Source organism: Taudactylus pleione, unplaced genomic scaffold (genome assembly GCF_031769625.1).
Source record: "Taudactylus pleione unplaced genomic scaffold, aTauple2 ptg000585l, whole genome shotgun sequence".
NCBI classification, from domain to species: Eukaryota; Metazoa; Chordata; class Amphibia; order Anura; family Myobatrachidae; genus Taudactylus; species Taudactylus pleione.
The window spans coordinates 4090127-4096993 of NW_028284987.1; positions in this window are offsets into that span (position 1 = coordinate 4090127).

Here is a 6867-nt window from a genome sequence, read left to right on the forward strand (position 1 = left end):
TAGATTATCTTTGTCGATTTTGCTGGTACATGTGTGTGAGCTTCCAGGCAGATTATTTTTGTTTGATGTATCTTGAGTAACCTATTTCATTAATTATGGAAACAAGACCTGCCTTAAACTGGGTTCACACCATACGACGATGCGGCGAGCGATGTAACGAAACATCAGGCACGCCGCACACACCGCACGATCTGCTGCTGCGCGATGGCATGATGTGTTGTTACATGCTGCATGTAACTAAACAGCGTCATTCATTGCATTGTCCCAACTGAAGTGCATCAAAGCGGAGGGGAGATGCAATAACCGACAGCTGGGAACAACTGTTCGGGCATACACACTATACGATGTGTACAATATTCTGATCCGCATCGAGACGATATAACATACAATACATAGGGGTAAATTTACTAAGGGCCGATTTGCCATTTTGAGTGATTTGAGATGCGATTTGCATGCGATTTTGCTTTTGAGTATTTACTAAAGCATAAATCGAATGGTAATTCGCACACCAAACCGAATGTCACAACAAACCGACTCTAGAACGAACATTGACCAAACATTGGTACTTTCTCATTGAACAACAGAGAGCATCCTTATTTACTATTAGTCTATTTCAATTCGCACACCAAATCAAATATGAAATCGAATTACAAACCACCAATCACCCCATAGTGTCAATTTGAGTTTGCAAATCTCATTGTATTGGTTGTTTTTTAATTGGCATCTTTATAAAAGTATACACAAGCATTTGCTGAACTGTGGCAGTTGTTATAATGGCGAATCCTGGCTATGCGATGTTGGGAGCTTACCTGTGGTATGCCAATCACCACCTGACTCAGAGGACACAGGAGCCTGAAGCAGAGGAACCACAGCAGCTTATTGAGGTACCGCAGAGCCTACGCAGGCCTAGATTCTTCCGTGGGCAGTTAAATCTCAATGCATTGTCTGCTGGCAAGGTTATACAGATGTTTCACCTGACACGTACAAACCTTATGATGCTGTATGACCTCGTCAAGATTCAGCTTGAGCCAGACACTGCACAGTCTCGTGCTGTATCAGGCCTGCACAAGCTGCTGTGTGCTCTGCATTTTTTTGCTACTGGCTCCTATCAGTCAGTGTCTGGGCGAGTGTTAGGCATTTCCCAGCCTACATTTAGTAGGCACCTTGGACAAGTCATGGCTGCAATGATCCCCCTCTGTACCACCTACATTTTGTCACGGCCAGGGTTTCTCGGCATGGTACCCGCTGGGTATTACCTGTGAGGTCGATGTGGTGGGGGGTCTCTGGCAGCGGTGCTGGTGTTTGGCGCGGGGCATTGGCTGCGCATGGTCCTGTGTGGGCACATTGTCACTAGGCCTGGTGAGGTCTGGCGGTGTTTCCGTTCCGTTGGCATGGGCGTCGCCATCTTGCCTGCGGCCATGTGATCCCAGCTGTCCAATCCTGGTTGGTCATGTGCTCTTTCCAGCCAGTCACAGCGCGGCACTGAGTACTTAGGAATAGGTCCAGAGCCTTCCTTCCTTTGCCAGTGCAACGTGTTTCTCAGCCGCGGCTGAGAGAGAGTACCTGTGCCTTATCTGTCTGTCGGTTACGCTCCTATCCTGAACCTTGCCTGCTCCAACCTGCTGGACTTACCCTGCACCCTCCATATACCTTCTTACCTGCCTGAGTACCTGAACCTGCTGTATCCCCGCACCCTGCTTCATTTCACTTCCAGCTGGACTTCACTACCTCTGTCGGCATCAGTTACAGCTCTCCATACCTGCATACACTTACAGCTCATCAAGCCTGCATTTAGTTACAGCTCATCATACCTGCATTCTGTTTTAGCTCACCATACTTATACTGGACTGTTCCTGCCTGTCACTATCTGGATATTTGTTCATTAACCCTCACTACAGTTATCAAGTGCACTTTAGTGCTATACCTGGACTTTTTGTTTGCCATTCCCATGTTTTCTCAGTCACTTATTAAGAACCCCAATTTTTCATTTAAGTCTGCTCCTGTGTCTGCTCCTATCACCAGCCCGGGTCCACAACAAATTCAGAACCTCACACATCTGCTTTCCTAGCCATGAATCACAGTGGCATGAACTTAGGGTAGCCTTCTATAGTCTCGCAAGCATGCCTAATGTCCTTGGAGCTATAGATTGCACACAAATTGGGCTGAGACCATCCAAGAATACTGCACACCAGTACACCAATTGGCATCATAACTATTCTATGAATGTGCAGGTGGTCTGTGATGCAAACCTTAAAATCATGAGTTTTGTAACTGGCTATCCTGGTTCCTGTCATGATGCATACATCCTCAGAATGTCATCCCTCTATGCCAAATTTGAGTCTGGTGAAATGGCCGGGGGCTGGTTGTTGGTTAAGTTTTCATTTTTAATTTTTTTTAAAAAATAGACACTCTACATTACTTAAGTAATTTTTTTTTGTTTCTAGGTGATTTAGGCTATCCCTGTACTTCATGGCTTCTGACTCCACTGTCGTATCCGCATACTCCTGCTGAGCATAAGTATAATTAGGCACATATATCCACTCGATCCATGATAGAACACACCCTTGAACTATTAAAAACTAGGTTCAGGTGTCTTGATAAATCGGGAGGCATTTTATTATATAATCCATCTAAAGTCTCAGATATTGTGCTCTGCTGCTGCCTATTGCATAATTTGTGTTTAAATCAGCCACTACCCCCTGATTATGCAACAGACAGTGACTAAGCAGGTGTGTCGTTAGCCTCGAATGACTCTGTTAGTTCAGAAAGTGGAATGCAGATTAGGGCTTCCCTTACTTCAAACTATTTCAGGTGTAAGTATGTTTCACTTTGTGTTTTGATCAAAATAATCATAGTCTATAATCAATAATATATGTGTTTTTTAACCACGTGTTCATTTTAATTTTTTTATGTGAAAACACATAGCCACATTTAACAACACTAAATGACTGCATGATTTGAGCTCATTAACCAAGCCTTAGAGAACATATGATTTGTGTGTGTTTCAATGTTTGTTTGTTTTTTCTTTTATTGTTATTTTTTTTTTTTTTACATGTGCTGGATACTGTTTGGTTTACAAATTGGTAAACACACAAAACATTGTTACATTATACTTTGTAGTCACTTACACAGTCAATTGAGTTTCCGCTTAGGTGAAAAGAGTGAAGGTGCGATTATTTTTTGCCTACACGGAAACTTACAACACACACTCAATAGTGTTTCTGCTTAGGCGAAAAGAGTGAAGGCGCGATACTTTTTCACCTACACAGAAACTTACAGCACATTACACTTACAATACAAGTTTACATTTTTAAGAAACAATAGCTGAATCAATAATTTTACTAAGCAATTACTTTGCAAAACACTTTATAGAAATTAACAAACACAAAATAAGTCCACAATAACTGAAAACTTGTTTAATAAACAAACACAACACAAACATCTTATGGTGCATACACACGGTCAGATTTTTCCTTCAGATCTGAACGATAACGATTTAAAAATCGTTCAGTCATTCATATCTGAAGGAAAATCTGACATATCTGACATGCCTGAACGATGGACGATGAACGATGCGCGTTCCCGTTTGTCAGATAACGATATCTGACATCTGATGTGTTTGCAGTCAGACTTGGACGATTCCATTCATTTTAATGCAGTCAAAAATCGTTCAATCATTCAAATTGTTCAAATCATTCAAAACTTTGGTAAAATCGTTCAAATCGTTCAAATCGTTCAATCGTTCATCTGACAAATCTGACCGTGTGTATGCTCCATGAAAAGCAAAAATAAATTATCAAACAAATGCACATGTAACTTTGTCTCATTACTTGGCTAAATAAGTACAAGTAAAGATATTCAACTAACATTTTAGTGTGGCTTTAAATGATAATTGACATAAAATGAAAACATTGCCATAATAGAATGGAAACACAACCAATGCACAAATTAATTCACACATAAGTACAACAAGAATAAACCAATAAATTATCTTTTTCTTTTAGGATAATTAGCAGAGGGTGGAATTTCAACATTCCTGCCTGTTATCCCTCCTCGGGTTGTGAGGCCAGACCTGGGTTGGGAAATTGTTTCTTCACTTGATATTGGGGTACAGCAAATGGATGTTGAGGGTAATGATTCTGGTAATCTACTTAAAATGCGTTCAGCTAGTGTACTGATACTTTGGATTAAATTAACAATAGCATTAGTGTGGCCCTGCTGAATGTGACTAATATTATTAATTAAAGCCCTCATTCAGAGGCGGTCGCAAGAAGCGATCGCTCTCTCTGAATGAGGCCGGTCGCTTCCTTTTTTTAGTGCGGCCTCCTGGTCACTAGCTAAGCTGTGGGTTACCACCCACAGCTTAGCGACTGACCAGGTTGATGGTCGCGATGGTGAACACCATCGCGACCATCGGGGCTTGCGACGAGACCCTAAGTTTGGGTCTCGGCAACCGCAAGCCCCACGGAGCTTCCTGCTCTGATCGAGCAGGAAGCTCCCCACTGACATCACTGATGATATCAGTGCAGCCGGCCACAAAACGGTAGGCGTTCCATTTTTGAAACCACCCCCCCAGCCCACCTACAAAACGGGGCTAGCTGTCCCTTTTGTAGAGAACTCCAGAGCGAGAGAGTTTCTCTCTCGCTCCGGGGCTTGCGTGCTCGCAGTGCGGCTGCATGCGCGTGCGCAGGGCTAACCATCGACCCGGATGCGAGCGCATCGGCGCTTGTGACCGGGTCTGAATGAGACCCTAAGTTTGTTGTGTTGAGAGGAAACCACTGACTAATGCCTGGTGTTGTGTGATGTTTTCTGCTGTTTGACTTTGAATGGCTGAGGCCATATTGTGCATATTTGAATTCATTTTTTCTAAGGTAACATTAATATTGTTTAATGCATTAGTTACTTTCCGAAGGAGTTTATTATTAACGGCATTCTGACTCATTTGAGTACTCATAAATTCAATTTGTGTTAGCTCAATTGCTGAAATGGAAAATCTCTTTCAAGTTGTCTTTCAGGTGTGGTTTTGTTTGCAGGGGTTATATTATTGTGAATCCTCTTGTGGTGTTGTTGGGGAAATTGCCTGTAAATCCAGTGTAAACGTTTCCTCACTATTATTTTCTGCACTTGGCTGAGCCGTGGGGCACTCGTCCAACAGTGAAATGTCAAATTCTAAAAGAATTTGAAAAAGGTAAACATAAGCACAAATGTAGCCAAAGGCAAACATTACTAATTTCCAATTACAAAACTAACTTTAAATATTAACGATAAAAACAATAATCTAAATGTTCAAAAAATCATTTGTAGGTTTAATGAGCCATACCACAATCAACTCTAGGATCTTGAGATGCTTCCAAATGAGATGTTGGACAATGATCAACATCAGTTGGATCTTTTGGTCCCAAATCCGCAGCAGAGCACAGCTGACTCCATGCAGAAGATGGACCTTTAATAATTTGGGTTTAAAATGGTTTTGTTATTTTAAAAAACACTTGTAATCAATTTTCACAAAATGCAACACATGTAAAACAAAATGTTTGTAACATTACAAAAACAAACAAAATACTACTACTTTTTTCAACAAAAGAAAATTGCTACAGTTCAGGGCAAATAAATATACTTAAATCAACAATGTCAGAGAGTGTTTCATTACATAATAATAGGTAAATAATCTCAAATTTAAATTTGCAAAGTCGATAACAAAGGAGAGTTAGCTGATTTGTTAATGGAAAAACAAGTAATACAACCACAATTACCTGGCAATTCATCATGAAGTTGTGGGTCAGGTGAAGGGGCAGGTGCAGTTTTCCTTTGTGCTGCAATCAAACAGTAACAATATAATAATTTTATAGACAAGGGTGATAACAAGTGCGCAATAAAATCAGGGATGCAGCAAAGGGTGAAAATACAAATGAGTAGACACCCACTACTCCAAAAAACATGCACAAAAAAAATATAGATGTAGATCACCTCCTAGCGCTCCCCCAATCACAAGTGCACATAAGTGACAGGAAAAGAGAAATAATCACCATAAATCGGATCCACTTGATATAGGATCACATAACCATCTAGAATTCACAGTCATTAATGGTAAATGAACAAAGTGAATTTTGTCCTCCAAATAATATGCGCTGATCACATCAATCCTCATATATGAAAATATAAAGAAAATACAGACATAGTGTAGATCAAACTAAAAACATATTCTGTTTAATAATAAGTTACAATCACAAATTGTAGAACAAAATCAGGCATGTAAAATCCATTTAAAAGTGGCAATGCAGCAACATTCACATCTGCTCCTTTCTTGTGTTCCTTGGATGGTAAAAGGAAGGCAAAGAACACCGGCTCCGGATGCAGGAGTATGCCCAAGCTGAAGCAAGTGAAGTCAGTAGTCCACCACACAATAATCAATGCAATCTTCAAAGCCCACGCTTAACGCGTTTCAGACATATTAGTCCTTCTTCAGAAGCGTGCTAATGGCTTATCCTACAAAGGTATATATACTCTAAATAATGCATACAACACCTGGATACATTTACCGCTAATCGGCGCTAAAGAGTATGTGCGCATGCGCACGGCGTCACAGACCCGGAAGTTTAATGGCCGTGCGTTCCACCAGACAGGAAGTGGAATGCACAGCATCACTAGTTGCAAGGTGTTAGAAATGAAGACTAATACATTGTATTGTGTTTACCCATCTTTAGTTTACTTGAAAGCCAGAGTTGAGAAATACTACAATAGTTAATGTAATACATGTTATTAGGTGAGGATTAGCTTACGTTTTATTTGCAAGAGACCAAGGTAAACTAGAGTATCCATACCATCCACTGCGAATTTTGAATGCAATACATCCCACCACTAATCACA